A 17,915-nucleotide genomic window follows, 5' to 3' on the forward strand; every position below is an offset into this window, starting at 1 on the left:
GATCCTAAATTTGACCCACAAAAATTGTCCCCAAAATTTGAAAGTTGTTAGGAAAAAGTCATTATCCTCGGTTTCCTTGTCTCTGCATTTAGCCCCACGTTTTCAACCCTAGACTTGGTAGATTCTTTCGATTCTTTAATGAAAGCCTTCATGAAAGCTGCAACAGGATAAAGGATATCCTCTATTCTTGCTCTGTTTGCTTAATGCCTTCTATTGAATCGATTGGTGGCATTTCTTTTCTTGGACGCAAGGCAATAGATTCATCTTGTCCTTGGCTTGTGAAGGAAATGAGATAGGGTAGCCAAAGCCCCCAACAAAGGGATAGGGCAATCCTTACCAAGTAATGCATAAGCAAGATCAGGACTAGAGGGGTGTGAAGAGTAGGGGGTCTCTTGTGCAAAACAAAGACATGTATGTGCTAGAAAAGAAGGGAAGTGGCAAGATATTGAAAAGAAAACGAAAGAAGAGAAAGTTAGTACACAGAGTCTTCCCCTGCCTAATTTATCTAATGATAAAGAAGTAGGCTAAGTAAAATAGAAAGTGTGTGTAAACAATAAGTAATGACTTGCTTATTGAAAGCTTAGTTTCTAAGACGAAGGCTTCTACTAGAGGGATTAAAAAGATCAAGGGTAATTTCTGAGTCTTAATGAACCTTTCTTATCATAGGCCAAAGGAATAGCTAAGAACTTCTTCCCTCATTCTTATCATGGGGGAGCTTAAGAAATAAAGAATCTCTTAGGAGTTGAATAAACTCTTTTATGCTAGTGGAATTGGGGAGCATGACAAGTATGTACTCCACATTCTAGTTTCATCCTTGGTTTTCTTTGAAAGTAACTGACATAAGAGAAAGGTAAGATAATTATTTTTGGCCTTAACTGAAGCGTGGGAAGACCTGGTCTACCTACAGGTCTTGGATCAATAGAATCCTCCAATTTCTAGGGAAAGAATATCGGGATTAGTCTCCTTACCATTGCCAATGTCTTTATATCGAAGTAACCAAGAAGCTGCAATTCCTTGTACACTTGGATTGAAAAACATTGTCTGGCATTTATTAATATTATTGAAAACAATTTGTAACATGAATTATTAAGTGCCAAAGGTCAGACATATTTAGTAAACAAGTTTAAGTATTGTGAAAACGTCATACGAGCCAGGACCTAGTTGCAATTATGATACATCACATATAATAGATCAAACGAGACGTACATAGAACGATAATCGAGCTGAATGATTGTGTAAGAATGGAACGAATCTCCAGGAAACAGTCACTAGGAAAGGGCTATATATATGCAACCCCCATTCGCCAGACACACACTAGCGAATGGGGCTTCCCAACTAGCTAATGGCCTCTCATTCGCTAAACAGGCTTAGTGAATGGTCTCTCTAATAGCGAATGAGCCTACATACACCAAATCCTATGCGTATGAGCTTTGAGGCTAGCGAATGGGCTGCCATCCGCTAACATCCCTAGCGTATGGAACTTAGTCTAACGTATGGAATCCATTTGCTAAACGTGCTTAGCAAATGGGCCATATTACAATATAAACTACCACTAGCCTATTCGATCAGCTACGGACAACAATCATGCACTAACATTCTCCCCCTTTTCCGTAGCTTTCAAATACTTTTAACTGTAAATCATCAGTCGCAATCAATGTACTAACAAGTATCCTGTTATGATACAAGATGCTTTGTAAGACCCCGAATCCCGGGAATCCTACAGTTGGTATTCATCGAAAATACTTACAAAAATACTTAAACTTAAAAATGATTCATTCCATTAAAATCACCAATTCAGAGTATAATTCAGCGGAAAACCATGATTAATAAAATAAGTTCCCAAAACCTGCGAATTATGCCCAAAACCAATTTAAATGTATTTGATAAAACTTTAAGAAAAGAAATGTTCGATATTTAAAACTTCCATCTACGTCATGCCCTTCACCGTCCAAGTAGCTCCGTGCACGTCCAAGTGGTGATACATCCTCTTCCTAACCTGAAACTCACACTAACATGCACACAAAGTCAGTGAGTTCAAGTTTTAATAAATAATCATCAATTATAAATAATCATAATAGTCATTCCAAGAATTGTAAAATAAACAAGATATAACAATTAGGCCATCATCATCAATAAATAATCATACTTATATATATATATATATATATATATATATATATATATAAATATATATATAAACATCCTTAAAATTTTATCCCTACATATATATCATCCAAGTAATAAGATCAGGGTCGAGCACACGTACAATCCAAACACGTAACATCTCATCCAACGTATGCAAACATGAAGTAGGCATACGTAAACATCCGTAGCCGATAAAGACTACTAAACATCGCCAAATATTGGCAAGACAATAATACATACAAACATACTATAACATCATCCCAAGGCCTACCCTACACAAGTAAGCCTATATAAAATAATTTAAACGTTTCATCAAGCAAAATCGCTTAGGTGTGCATGCTAGCCCAAAAACTTAAAAAGATTAAAAAGGATGAACTCACCTGACACAAGGCACGAATTCACCATGAGCTAGAGAACCCTAAGTATCCCCAAAACTCAAACGCCTGCCGGTAAACATACAATCATCACAAATGATATCGAAAGTACCCGTTTATCCTACGAGACTTTCTAACATGGATCGAGTTGCCTAAAGCCTTGACCTCATCAAAATAAATCATAACAGCCCACGGGGCCTTACATTCACCAACACGATCCTTAGATACTCCCTGGAATAAAGAATTTTCAAATTACCCCCGGAAGCACTAGGTGACACTAGCACGCATGTTTAAGAGTCGTTTAGGGAATTAACGTCCAACTCAGCCCCGTGTGGACCCAATATGACAAATTCACAACCAACAAGTCCACACGACGCTACACGAGTCGAATGGGTCGGTAATTCGCAAGTACAACGCACCAACTATTCAATAAACGCAAATGGGCGTTGTACCGACCCATTTGAGTAACCAACAACCAATTCAACCCCATAACTTATAAAAATGATTTTTCAATAGCCCGTACGTCAAACCAAGTTCACCCGAGCTGAATTGGTCGTTAATCACTTCAACCCTCGCGTTAAACACAACAACCAACAATTCTAGTCAACTGAACACAATCTTTCAAACTACAACTAGTTGACCAATCTAACGAACACCAATGAACATGATTTTTAAGTATGATATACTAGACATACCTAGGAAGATTTTGGTGCAAAAACCTCAATCAAAACAGTCCCGGAAATGCTCAATTGGACAGCCACCCGGTTAGCCTAAAACAAGCCATTAATCGATCAATACGCGTGTTATAACGACCAATTAAGGTGTAAATGACTTGTAGGGACATAGTACTAACCTTCAATTGGAGTTTTGGACCCTAACCTTGGCTGCAAAAAAGAAAAATTTTAGGGGGGTGGGGCTGGGGAGCTGCCGATCGGACAAGAGAGATGAGGGGGGGTTAGGGTTTTATGATTTGGTGTTATATGACGTGAGGTCGAAGGCTCACTCAAACTTAAATCAAATACTACTAACTAGATAGCAGTAAGTGGGTATCGAACATGAGGAGTTTGTGGAAAAAGTGTTAAAAAGTAGCTCAACGATTAACTAATATAAATGTGAATGACGAAAAAGTAATTTCCAAGTTGGTTTTTGATTTGATTTTATATCTAAAATAAACTAACACGAAAGTTGTAAACGAATAATTAAACAAGCATTCCTCTCGGGGTTCGGGTTATTGCTCAACACTCTTGTTAACATTCAATGGATAAACCGTAATATCTCGGTTTTGTGTACATGCAATTGTTTGTGATTAATCAAGAACTAAGTACTCGGATTCCTAGAATGCGAGATTGTTACTCAACAATCAATCAATACTATTATCCCTAATTCTTTCCACTAAATCTCAATTGTCAACGACACCAAGAACGCGTGGTTCAAAACTAGGTTTAAACGATATAGACAAGTTACAAACAATCACACAAACATCATGATTATACTAACATAAACAATTAGATAATCAATCCAAGTTCTAGAACAGATAACATAAGTGTTTTGTCATTAACCTTACATCCCAAGATGAATACCATAGAAACTAGCCACTCATGGCTTGAGAGATCATTCTTGCATCAAGTGTCTTGTTTATAGCAATCCAAAACATAAATAAATGATACAAACACCAAAATATTGTTTTTGTCTTCAAAAATCGTCCTCTAGTCGTCCCCAAGTGAAAGGTATGTGAAAAGACACCCCAAAACCCTCTAAAAAGAGGAATAAAATCTGTAGTTACGACTCAGACCGTGGTCCACGGTGCATAGAATGACCACGGTACGGTGAAAACTGTCCGATTGGGGCTGGGTTGACAGTGGGCCACGGTGGAGCTTTTCCTGATTTTCTTGTTTTCTTCATATCTTTCTCGTTTCAACTTTGTTTTCTTCGCCGTTTTCGCCCACGTTCTCGTAATTTCATCCTCTACCTCCTCCTACCTGCAAACATATGATCAACCATAGTCAACTAATTCCATGAAATTAAGTTGGTTAAGCCAATGCATTTATATCTTTTAACTCGCTTAACGGCTTCCCTACGAGTCACTCGTCATTATAATATAAAAATATTTCATTCTAGCCCCTCCACATTGAATAATAAGGCAACTTGGAAGAAAAGTTAAACGATTTAACGTACCGGGATGATGAGAAGGTTTCCGAGAACTGTCGATTAAATCCCGAGAATTGTACATACTTAACAAGCTTTAAATCTTTGAGCCGAAATTAACGGGTGTTACAAGTCCACCCCCCTTACAATGGGATTCGTCCCCGAATCCTGATGTGACAGGAACAACTGCGGATAGAGTTTCATCATCTCATCTTCGGACTCCCAAGTAGCCTCGGAACCCCTACGGTGCCTCCACTGCACCTTCAACTGCCTAACCACTTTATTCCTCAAAAGCCTTTCCTGACGGTCAAGAATAGCGATAGGTTCTTCAACGTAGTTTAGTTTACTATCAAGCTCAATGTCATCAAGAGGCACATGGGCCTCCTCATCTGCCAAACATTTCCTCAGATGGGACACGTGGAAAGTAGGATGAATCCCCGCGAGCTCATCGAGCAATTCCAGTCTATACGCTACCTCACCAACATGGGACAATATACGGAACGGACCAATGAACCTTGGACTAAGCTTCCCCCTCTTACGAAAATGAATAATACCCTTCCAAGGAGAAATTTTCAACATAACCCGATCCCAAGCCTCAAAGACAATAGGACTTCGCCTTTTATCCGTGTAGGACTTTTGACGATCCTGAGCGGCTTCATATAAGCCTTAATCTTATCGAGCTTCTCAGTCATGGCCTCAACCACCTCCAAACTACCCAACTGTTTCTGACCAATAGAACCCCAACAAACTGGAGTCCTACACCTCCTACCATACAACATCTCAAATGGTGGCATCCCAATCATGGCGTGGTAACTGTTATTATACGAAAACTCGACTAACAGTAAGTGACGATCCCAACTACCACCAAAATCAATTACGCAAGCTCGCAACATATCCTCGAGAGTCTGAATTGTCCTCTAGGACTGTCCATCCGTCTGCGGGTGATAAGCGGTACTGATGAGAAGCTTGGTACCCATCTCCTCATGAAACTTCTTCCAAAACCTGGAGGTAAAATGCGTATCCCTATCTGAAACAATAGATACCGGCACCCCGTGCCTAGAAATGATCTCACGAATAAATACATCGGCCAACTTCTCAGAATTAAAATTTTCTCGGATCGGCAAGAAATGAGCGCTCTTGGTCAGTCTATCAACGATTACCCAAATGGTGTCATAACTACCCCTAGGAGTACGAGGCAGTTTAGTCACAAAATCCACCGTAAGATGCTCCCACTTCCAGTCAGGTATTTCCAAGGGCTGAAGTTTCCCAAAAGGCTTCTGGTGCTCGGCCTTAACTTGCAGACACGTCAAACACTTACTCACGTACTGAGCCACCTCATACTTCATCGCAGGCTACCAATAATTCTTCTTCAGGTCTTGGTACATCTTGGTCGCGCCCGGATGAATGGAATAGCGCGACTTGTGCGCTTCATCCAAAATTTTACCCCTGAATCCCCCATACCGTGGTACCCATAAACGCCCATCCTTATATTTCACCCCATCACCGACTTCTTCCAATAATCTTTCTTGACCCCAAATATGCTCTAACATAATCCATTCCACCTGTAAAGCTTCATTCTGAACGTTGGCTATCTGTTTCAAAATATCGGGTTTAAGAATAAGCTGATAAGATCTCACACGAATAGGTTTCGGTCTCTTCTTCAAGCTCAACGCGTCGGCTACCACGTTAGCCTTACCGTAATGGTACATAATCTCCAGATCATAATCCTTAATCACTCCAACCATCAACACTGCCGCATAATCAGTTCCTTTTGTTCGAAGAAATACTTTAAGCTCTTATGATCAGTATAGATAACGCAAGGAACACCATACAAATAATGCCTCCACAACTTAAGCGCAAACACGACCGCCGCCAGCTCCAAATCGTGAGTAGGATAATTCGCCTCATGAGGCTTTAACTACCGTGAGGCATAAGCGATGACTCGGCCTTACTGCATCAGAACACACCCGAGCCCCTTGTAAGAGGCATCAGAATAAACCACCAGATCATCAGTACCATCGGATAAAGCTAGAATCGGGGCATGCGTCAACCTGTTCTTCAACTCAAGAAAAGCCTCCTCCTGCTCAGTACCCCAAACAAACTTAACGCTCTTCTTAGTCAACTTGATCAATGATGAAGCAATTTTCGAAAAGTCGGGAATGAAGCGGCAATAATACCCCGCCAAGCCCAGAAAACTACGAAATTCAAACGGAGACTTAGGAGGTTCCCATTCGTTTACGGCTTCCACCTTTGTAGGGTCAACCAAAATACCACCCGAGTTAATAACATGACCGAAGAATTGAACCTCGCGTAACCATAAAGAACACTTTAAAAAATTTCGCGTACAACTTGTTCTTTCGCAGAGCTTCCAAAACATCCGTGAGATAACCGGCGTGATTGGATTCACTTTTGGAGTACACAAGAATGTCATCGATGAACACAATAACCGAACAATCGAGCATCGACCTACACACCCGGTTCATAAGATCCATGAACGCAGTCGGTGCGCTGGTCAAACCAAAAGACATCACGAGGAACTCATAATGCCCATAACGAGTGCAGAAAGCAGTCTTAGGGATATCTTCCTCACGGATTTTCAATTGATGATACCCTGACCTAAGGTCGATCTTCGAGAACCAACTAGCTCCTTGGAGCTGATCAAATAAGTCGTCGATCCTTGGTAGAGGGTACCGATTCTTCACAGTGAGTTTATTCAATTCACGGTAGTTGATGCACATCCGCATGCTACCCTCCTTCTTAACGAACAGGACCGGGGCACCCCAAGGTGAGATGCTCGGTCGAATGAAGCCCTTGTCAAGCAAGTCTTCCAACTGAGCCATAAGTTCTTTCATTTCATTCGGCGCTAGACGGTAAGGGGCTCGAGCAATGGGTTTTGCACCCGGCACAAAGTCTATCTGGAACTCGACCTCGCTATCCGGTGGCACATCTGACAAATCATCTGGAAATACATCTGGAAAATCCCCAACAATAGGAACATCACCGACGGTAGCCACCTCGTTTTCACGTTTATAGCATACGCCATGTAGGCCCTGCACCCCCGCTGCATCAGTTTTCTCGTCTTAAGCATAGATATGATATGTGGCGTCGCAACATTCCGATCACCAAAGACCGTAATTTGGGTCCCATCTGGGGCCCTTAGACGTACAAGTTTCTGACCACAAATGATCTGAGCATCAACACTTGCGAGCCAATCCATCCCAAGCACCACATCGAAACAGCCAAGCCGCATCAAGTACAACCGCACCAGAAATCTATACCTAGACAACTCGATGGAATAACCCTGGATAGCACTAGACACGGAAATGGAGTTTCCTACGGCGACCTCAACCTCAAACACATCGACTACGCACTCGGGTGATTTATTCAACGAGGAACAGAAAACGGTAGACACAAAACTTCTACTGGCAACCGAATCAAATAAGACCGATGCCTGTAATTCATCAAGTAATAAGGTACCTGGGATGATTTTACACTAATGCTTAGCTACACGATCATACATCCGGTTCCGAAAGAATGAGAAATTATAACGATAGAATATAAAAATAAATAAGGGAAAAGTACCTGAAACGACATCCGCATCATCCTTCGCCTCTCCCTTGGAGATGTTGAAGGCCCTCGCTCTGGCCTTCGGCTTCTATTCCACTTTCCCCCTCGAGGAAGTCCCCTGACTGAACCCCCCCCCCCCCCCCGCTTTACTGGTTGGACAGTTTGATGCCAAGTGACTGGCACCCTTATGGTAGAAAATAAAAATAAATAAGGGAAAAGTACCTGAAACGACATCCGCATCATCCCTCGCCTCTCTCTTGGAGATGTTGAAGGCCCTCGCTCTGGCCTTCGGCTTCTCTTCCACTTTCTCCCTCGAGGAAGTCCCCTGACTGGACCCCCCCCCCCTGCCTTACTGGTAAGACAGTTTGATGCCAAGTGACCGGCACCCTTACAGCGGAAACAAGTCAACGTCGGACACTCGAAATGGGGGTGTCCAACCTTATCACATCGAAAACAGGAGCCAGACCCAATCTTACACTCCCCCTTGTGTGGTTTCCCGCACTTCTTGCAATTACCAAACGTCGCATCCCTCTTAACATTCGAAGTCTCAGTCTTTACCCTCTTCTCAGACGAATTAAAATTGCTTCCCCCGGGCCGCTTACCATACGAATTAGATTTCCATGTCTTCCTAGTCTCGGTCGGCGGTAACTTCTCCCTCTGATCATACAATGTACCTGCTAGGGACAAAACTGATTAAGAACCAATTTCTTCAACTTATCCCACGTCATCCTCCTAATCAAATGATCACCCATAGCCTGCGCCAAGTTATCCCACCAACACAATGCCTCGGAATAAAACGAGGCTGTAGCATATGTCACCATATCTTCCCCTTACACTTACTAACCCTCAACACGGCCTCCATCTCCCTCACCCACTGATGCGCTGCCAACGCATCCTTAGTGCCATCAAAAGAAGGAGGGTCACATTTCTTAAAGTCTCCAAACGAGCAACCCCGAGTAGATACACTAATAGCACGAACCTCCTCCTCATCCTCACCCGGTACATACCCCGCCTCCTCCTCATCGACCTGCGCCTCCTTACCCGAACTCTTACCAACCAAAGACTCCTCCATGGCCCTAACGGCCTCAGTAACGATCTCGGGAATGTCTTACGACCACGGCCACGAACACTAGGACCACCTCTCTTAGCTGCTCGAGTATTAACCATGACTTATCCCTACAAACACAGAATTTTAATATGGTCAAGTACAAGTGGCATTTAGAACATGTAAGGTAAGGGTAAACTGCTAATGACGTTGATCAAGTGTAATTAGTTGTTTACTTTACCCGCCCGTCCTAAAAACCCCCAGCCCCTAACCACATTAGCCTTCTATCTACCACTTAAACAATCAATCACAAACTGGAAACTTTAAAAAATAAAGGAATGACTAACAATTAAAGTTACCTCTTGGCGTGCAGCTACTTGCGGTGGGCATACTAGTCTGTTCCCTTACAGTTCGAGTCTAAGCATTCGAGGATGCTCGGATCCCTCGAACCAAAGGCTCTAATACCAGCTTGTAAGACCCCGAATCCCGGGAATCCTACAGTTGGTATTCATCGAAAATACTTACAAAAATACTTAAACTTAAAAATGATTCATTCTATTAAAATCACCAATTCACAGTATAATTCAGTGGAAAACCATGATTAATAAAATAAGTTCCCAAAACCCGGGAATTATGCCCAAAACCAATTTAAATGTATTTGATAAAACTTTAAGAAAAGAAATGTTCAATATTTAAAACTTCCAAGTGGTGATATAACTTTACGTATGCCCTTCACCGTCTAAGTAGCTCCGTGCACGTCCAAGTGGTGATACATCCTCCACCTAACCTGAAACTCAAACTAACATGCACACAAAGTCAGCTTGAGCTGAGTGAGTTCAAGTTTTAATAAATAATCATCAATAATAATAATCATAATAGTCATTCCAAGAATTGTAAAATAAACGGGATATAACAGTTAGGCCATCATCATCAATAAATAATCATACTTATATATATATATATATATATATATATATATATATATATATATATATATATAAATATCCTTAAAAGTTTATCCCTACATATATATCATCCAAGTAATAACATCAGGGTCGAGCACACGTACAACCCAAACACGTAACATCTCATCCAACGTATGCAAACACGAAGTAGGCATACGTAAACATCCGTAGCCGATAACGACTACTAAACATCACCAAATATTGGTCATACAATAATACATACAAACATACTATAACATCATCCCAAGGCCTACCCTAAACAAGTAAGCCTATATAAAATAATTTAAACGTTTCATCAAGCAAAATCGCTTAGATGTGCATGCTAGCCCAAAAACTTAAAAAGAGTAAAAAGGGGCATCATGAACTCACCTGACACAAGGCACGAATTCACCATGAGCTAGAGAACCCTAAGTATCCCCAAAACTCAAACGCCTGCCGGTAAACATACAATCATCACAAATGACATCGAAAGGACCCGTTTATCCTACGAGACGTTCTAACATGGTTCGAGTTGCCTAAAGCCTCGACCTCATCAAAATAAATCATAACAGCCCCCAGGGCCTTACATTCACCAACATGACCCTTAGATACTCCCGGGAATAAAGAATTCCCAAATTACCCCCGGAAGAACTAGGTGACACTAGCACGCTTGTTTAAGAGTCGTTTAGGGAATTAACATCCAAATCAGCCCCGTGTGGACCCAATATGACAAATTCACAGCCAACAAGTCCACACAATGCTACACGAGTTGAATGGGTCGGTAATTCGCAAGTACAACGCACCAACTATTCAATAAACGCAAATGCGCGTTGTACCGACCCATTTGAGTAACCGACAACCAATTCAGCCCCATAACTTATAAAAATGATTTTTCAACAGCCCGTACGTCAAACCAAGTTCAACCGAGCTGAATTGGTCGTTAATCACTTCAACCCTCGCGTTAAACGCAACAATCAACAATTCTAGTCAACCGAACACAATCTTTCAAACTACAACTAGTTGACCAATCTAACGAACACCAATGAACATGATTTTTAAGTATGATATACTAGACATACCTAGGAATATTTTGGTGCAAAAACCTCAATCAAAACAGTCCCGGAAATGCTCAATTGGATAGCCACCCGATTAGCCTAAAACAAGCCATTAATCGATCAATATGCGTGTTATAACGACCAATTAAGGTGTAAAAGACTTAGAGGGACATAGTACTAACCTTCAATTGGAGTTTTGTACCCTAACCTTGGCTGCACAAAAGAAAATTCGCAGGGGGGGGTGGGCTAGGGAGCTGCCGATCGGACAAGAGAGGTGAGGGGGGGTTAGGGTTTTATGATTTGTGATATAATATAAAAATATTTCATTCTAGGCCCTCCAAATTGAATAATAAGGCAACTTGGAAGAAAAGTTAACGATTTAACGTACCGGGATGACGACAAGGTTTCCAAGAACTGTCGGTTAAATCCCGAGAATTGTATATACTTTACAAGCTTTAAATCTTTGAGCCGAAATTAACGGGTGTTACATGCTTTAAAAATTTTCATGCAAAGATAGATTTTTGATAAAAATTCTAACTTTCATCAAATCCTTTCTTAGAAAAAAATTTATGAAATAAATAGAGTACTTTGAAAATCATATTATATGGATGCCATGAGTTAGCTAATTGAGCTTCGTCAAAAACAAAATATCAATCTGATTAAAATCATACAAATAATAATAACTTAAATAGGTATATATATATCTAATATCAGCAAAGAGTTGAATTAGTTATGAACCTTTGATAAGCTTGGGTGTAACTAAAAAATTTACTTTTTATGTTTTCATGGTGATGGTTAAACAATCTTATCTTTAAGTTTAAAACAACGAATGACCAAGGTGGAGGGATCCTAAGGTTTTCTGGACAAAAGCTTGATCATTTCAAATAAACTTTGAAAAATATTTGATATCCCTGGTGGAGGGATCTTGAGGTTTTCAGAATGAAGCTAGGTGTATCTAATTTTGATGACTATAATGATTATCTTTCAGTCTTATTTATATCTATTTGCTTTTACATTTATAAAAATGTTGTAATCAATACCATATTATCGTGAATATGTTAAGTTGAAAACTATATGACCAAACATACTATAAGAAAACAACTATTCACCATTCAGCCAGAAAAGCAAAAGAAATTATCATACCTTCCTAAGTAGAAGTAACCTTTTGATCGATCTAGGAGCTTAAGATTTTGGAGATGATAAAATTTCAGAGGATTAACCATAGTTTTTCCTTATGATCCTGTAAAATATGATAGCATAATATCTTTTTAAGGATTACTACTGTAATCAGGTGATCACGAGGATCCTGGGAAAAATCCCAAAAATTCTGATAACCTTAAGTGACATGTAAATGCCAAAACCTTAGTTTAACACTTAAGTGTTAAGTGCTTGGGTCAAGCTCGCAGTATAGCATGTTCAAGTTATCCCATTGATAATTTACTTCAGGATCCAATATATAGCCAACAATAATGAAATTTCAACTTCAAAAACATAAATTGGTCCCGCTATCTTGAACTATACTTGGATATCGTGCACCCACGTGGAGTGTTCAAACTCAATTCGTAGAAAGACAAAAACTTTTAAACCTTTGAAGGGATTTATACCTTAAACTTAGAGAGATGGCCAAACCTCTAGAAATGCATTCACTTTCTTAGCCGGGATCCCGATTCTGCAAAACACTTGAGCCTTTGTGTTAGTACATAATATCTAGTTCTTAGGTCTTGTGTTGTAGGTCTTGATAGTTAGTGATTTGGAATTTACGTTAACGTTTTAAACACGTAAAGGGATTATGCGCCGCATAAGTTACATGGCGCATAACTTATGGACCGTGTATGCTTATGCGCCGCATAAGTACAAAATTGCGTATATATAGGTTGTTTTGTGTTTGTGTTCATTTGACCTTTTGGTTCGCCAGGTCCAACTTGTGCGTGTTCTTCATATTGTCATATCTCTTGTACAATAAGTGCTATCAATGAATAAAGAGGAGTTAAAGAGACGTCTTTGTTTTTTTTTACCTTGTTATGTTTTCCACGCATAACATTGTAGGGTAGATATCATCGGATATCCTTACACGTCCGTCTTCGATTCTAAAAACATAACATTAAGTGGAACGGGCTTCATGGTCAAAGTTTTAATACAAGCCTTGTGGTGTTTCCATTCCTACAAATCAAGAAAGATCGAATAAAAGACCATTAGAAGATATGAGGAAAGAGTATCGGGAACGCGTTTTTGGAATGAAGATTTGAATATCAAGACTCGGTAATATTAGAGGTGGAGTTTGTTAGTGCATACGTCTATTGCTTAAGTCTTTATCAAATGAAGGTTACAAGACCTAGCAATATCCGAGTGAGAGCTTGTTAGTGCTTAAACGACTGTAGCTAGGGTCTTCTATGTATTAGAAATATTCGGTAATGTGATATTTTGTATAGTCAATGCATAAGTCTCATATGTAATGTATATCTTATGCGGCGTATATATATATATGCGCCGCATATATCCTTGTTCATGTCTATAAATAGTTGTAGAACTATGCGTTTTATAAACAGATAGAGAACAGATCAGATTGTACCAGAGCTTAGATATTGTCATATCAACATTGTTCTTTGACTATTTTGGATATATATATATATATATGAAGATTTGAAAGTGATTCTTGCGTGTTTTCGTCTTTAATGGATTTCACGCATTAACTTAAGGGTAGATAATATTACACATCGATCTTACGTCATTACACATCATCAGTCAACGCCCCCCTTTCACTTTGTGAGGGCGGGTGTTAGCTTGGCTAATACCCCTCCGATGCTTAAGTCAGTATTGGGATTAAAATAACAATAAGAAAAGAAATAAAGAAAGAAGTAGGGTTAGAAAACATATCATATCAAGTTAGAAATAAGATTATAACTTACATGAAGTAGAGTTTAAGATGAACAACATTCAAGGATCTTGGCAGGATCCTTTTATCCAACATTCCTTTAGGGCATGGACATGGGTATTTATATCCTTAATATCCTTCATAAAGCCCATAATAAGCCCATGACTCTTGAAAGCCCATAATTAAATCCTTGTCCATATTCTTATAATAAATATAATCCATTATATATTTTTAGGGGACTCGTAAATAAACGGGATGTTACATATTAGTGTAACTAGCTTTAGTAATTATCTAACATCTATTAGACACCAACAAAAATTAATTGAACCGAACTAAAAACCAACCTAATAAATAGAACCGATCAACCAAAAAACGATTAGTTAATTCGATTGAGGCTTGTGCACATCCCTAGTTTTAGAACATGTTTTTCAGTTTTGTAATGATAAACTTAGAAGGGCTTATTAACTTTGGGGTTTGTATCTTGGCTTTAATTTGAAATCGAATTACCCGACCATGTGCAACACACTTAAGTTTGTTTTTTTAATTTTATGCAATGATCTGTTTTAGTTCACTCTCGTTAAACAATGTTGTTTTAAACCCATATAAGTCGTACCATATAATTTGTGTGTTTTACGGGGTGTAAAAGAAACATCGAAATAGTTCTTGACATATATATATAATGAAAACACAATTATACGAAAGTGGAATCGATTACAACAAATTCCATTCATATCTTCTGATACCAAAATAGTTTACGAGATTTGATTACTTTAATATATAGATTATATTGCTTTCCTTGTGTATCTCCTTACTAACCACGCTATTATTCCTTCTGATCCTTCTTTATACACACACACACATACATACATACATACATACCTCTGATTTATAGGTTCTTTTCTTTGTTTGTAGATTCATGTATGAACAAATAGCATATATACACATATATATAAGTACATATGAATAATATGTGTAGGTGAAGCCTAAGAGCATCCACAATAAAACTATATTTACAATGTGTTTTTGTATATTAAGTTGTCACTTGCCTATTTCTCTCTCATGTCATACTCACATCCCCTTAAAAACATCATTTCAATCACCTCTTTCATCTCTTCTAGTCATACTCACACACCTAATTTTTTTATTATTTTTGTAGAAGAACTAATCCATATCACCCCCCTCCCCTCTCTCTCTCCTAACATCACTGTTAAAAACACATATTGTGGATGCTCTGATATAGTTTTTTTATTTTACATGAAGATGAGTAGGGCTTTTTCCTCAAAAGTTTGGGAGCCGCATTTAGAAAATATACATGTAATGAGATATTAATATGCAATTTGATTATTATCATTTATGTTGTCATTTGTTAAAAGCATTCCATACTGTGCCCCTCTTAATCTTCATTAGAACCTCTTTTCTATGCTTATTAACTTTTTGTGTATTTTAGCATTCGTTTTGGTGTGGACAGGCCGTGTAGGCCCAAAAACATACCAATTTTCGTTAGTGGCCCATAATAAATAATATTAAATATCACTCCACACTACAAACAAAAACATAAACCTAATAAATCATAAACCTAAATCTCCATTTGTTAATTCAATAGCACCACGGCGGCCACTGTCTACAACCCTAAGTGGTAACGATTCATTCATAATGTTAGAGGAAAAGAAATATCATCTTCTCGTAAGCATTCTTTAATTCTTGTTTCATTACTTGTATATCTTCTATCTTGTTTGGAGTTATATTGTGAGAGAAATCCGTTTTAATTTTATTGTAAGCTTTTAATTCTTTCTCGAATATTGCAGGCTTACTTGTTATTGGTTTCATGACACAGGGTCATAACATGTTGATTGCTCATAGACGCAAAGTAACAGGTACAATTTAATGCATATGGTAGTGTTAACGTTTACAATTGTGAGATTTTGATTCAACTCCCTCATAGTATGTGGCACAACATCACTTGGTGTTGGCAGTTTGTCTATACTCAATTAGTTTGGATATAGAAATTTTCTACTTATTATTAGGGGTGTTAAGAAAATCAAAATAAAAAAATGAAATCCAACCCGAAGGCAAAAATAAACCGAACTGAATACCTATACGGCTTGGATCAATCCAAATCCGAATTAGTTATTTGGATATTCGAATATGAAAATTTTGAAACTTCGAATTATTCATAGTTTCGGATATCCGCTTAACCCAAATAAACATATAACAATTTAACCGGTGACCTTACAAGTACGAGTTACGTCCAAAGCCCCTAACTTACCACCATAACATTATTCATGAATTAAGATTTTTATTGAATTATGTTGGTTTCATTTAGACTTTATGAAATTTTGCAATTGTGAAATATGATATGATTCACTATAAATAAGACACCAACTGAGTTAAAGAGTCTTTAAAATCTGATATTTGGTAATTTGTAGCGATGTTTTGGACGCATGTAATGAATTTTACTTGCTTTGTTTTTTTATACCGTTTCTTCTATATAGGCCATCAAGTCCGGACCTGAAGGCGTCTGAAAGTAACTCCTCGCCAATTGAAGTTTGATAACAAGAAAAAATGAGGCAGACCAAGAAAATTAGAATCTATTTCCTCTATAATTTCCATAAATAACATTTAACATCCCTTCGTTTAATAAATAGCTTGTCACGTGATTTTCAGGTCATCAATATCTGCTCTAAGCCCGTCAAAAGCCCTGAAAAATTTAAAGTTTAAGGAAATAAAAGAAATTCAAAATAACTAGAAAGATAGAATAGAACATGATGTATAAGAATTTATACATCTTTTCAGCACTAAAATCTCTTCAAATAAACGTAATATCAGCGATTATATTAGAATAAATAACCACTAATATTTATAATTTCTATCTATAGGTAAATATAGCCCTAGGAATAAAACAAGCTGATATACGAAGAAAACAGAGATAAATGGTAAAAACAGACTCAACACACCCCATGGTGAATCAAGACATGGTCATGCCCAGAGCATATGAAGTAAAGACAAAAATCAGGAAACCAAAACATGGCCATGTTAACACCAACACACCCATGCTACCAAGAACAAGAGGAAAAGACAAAATAGAAGGTTCTGAAGCTCACCACGGTCGTGCCTTCCCAAAACACGCCAATATTATAGTGCAAGAGAAAAGGACAAAATTTGTACCGTTGTGGACTTACCACTGTTGTGCCCAACTCACCACGGCTGTATTAACCTTCGTTTTACGATCTGACAAGGAGCACTTATGGCAACAAGATAAAAAAAGTCACCATGGCCGTGTTTTGCTGAACACGACCATGTTTTGGCTCCCAGATCAGACTGTAAATTGAATGATCATCTTCCACATTCAATAGACCTTCCAACCTTATTTACTCCATTTCAACCACCTATTTTCACCACCATTAATAAGGGAATTATCTCATCCATCCAACCCTTGAAGATTAAGAAGATTAAGCTCTTGGAAAAAGTCATTAGCATCAACTATTAGTCATCCAAATTGGTTAGATTGTTTCAATTTAATCATGTTTGTATCTATTACTTTGATGATTAACGTTATGTTTATTAGTGGCTAAACTTTCATAGTATCATCCTGATTTATAATGAATCTTAATTTAAGTTTAATAGCGATAGTTAAACATGTGATCGGTTTTAAATAAGTAATAGTTATGTTGCAGTTATCACTTGATGAGGAATGTTAAAATACTCTTAAAAGATACCCCAAGTGCCAAGCTTGACGATAAGCCGAGAAATTGCTACTCTTGTGAGGCC

The sequence above is a fragment of the Bidens hawaiensis genome, unplaced genomic scaffold (genome assembly GCF_021521415.1).
Source record: "Bidens hawaiensis isolate Kalapana, Puna unplaced genomic scaffold, B.hawaiensis_p1.1 tig00003022_1, whole genome shotgun sequence".
Classification (NCBI taxonomy): Eukaryota; Viridiplantae; Streptophyta; class Magnoliopsida; order Asterales; family Asteraceae; genus Bidens; species Bidens hawaiensis.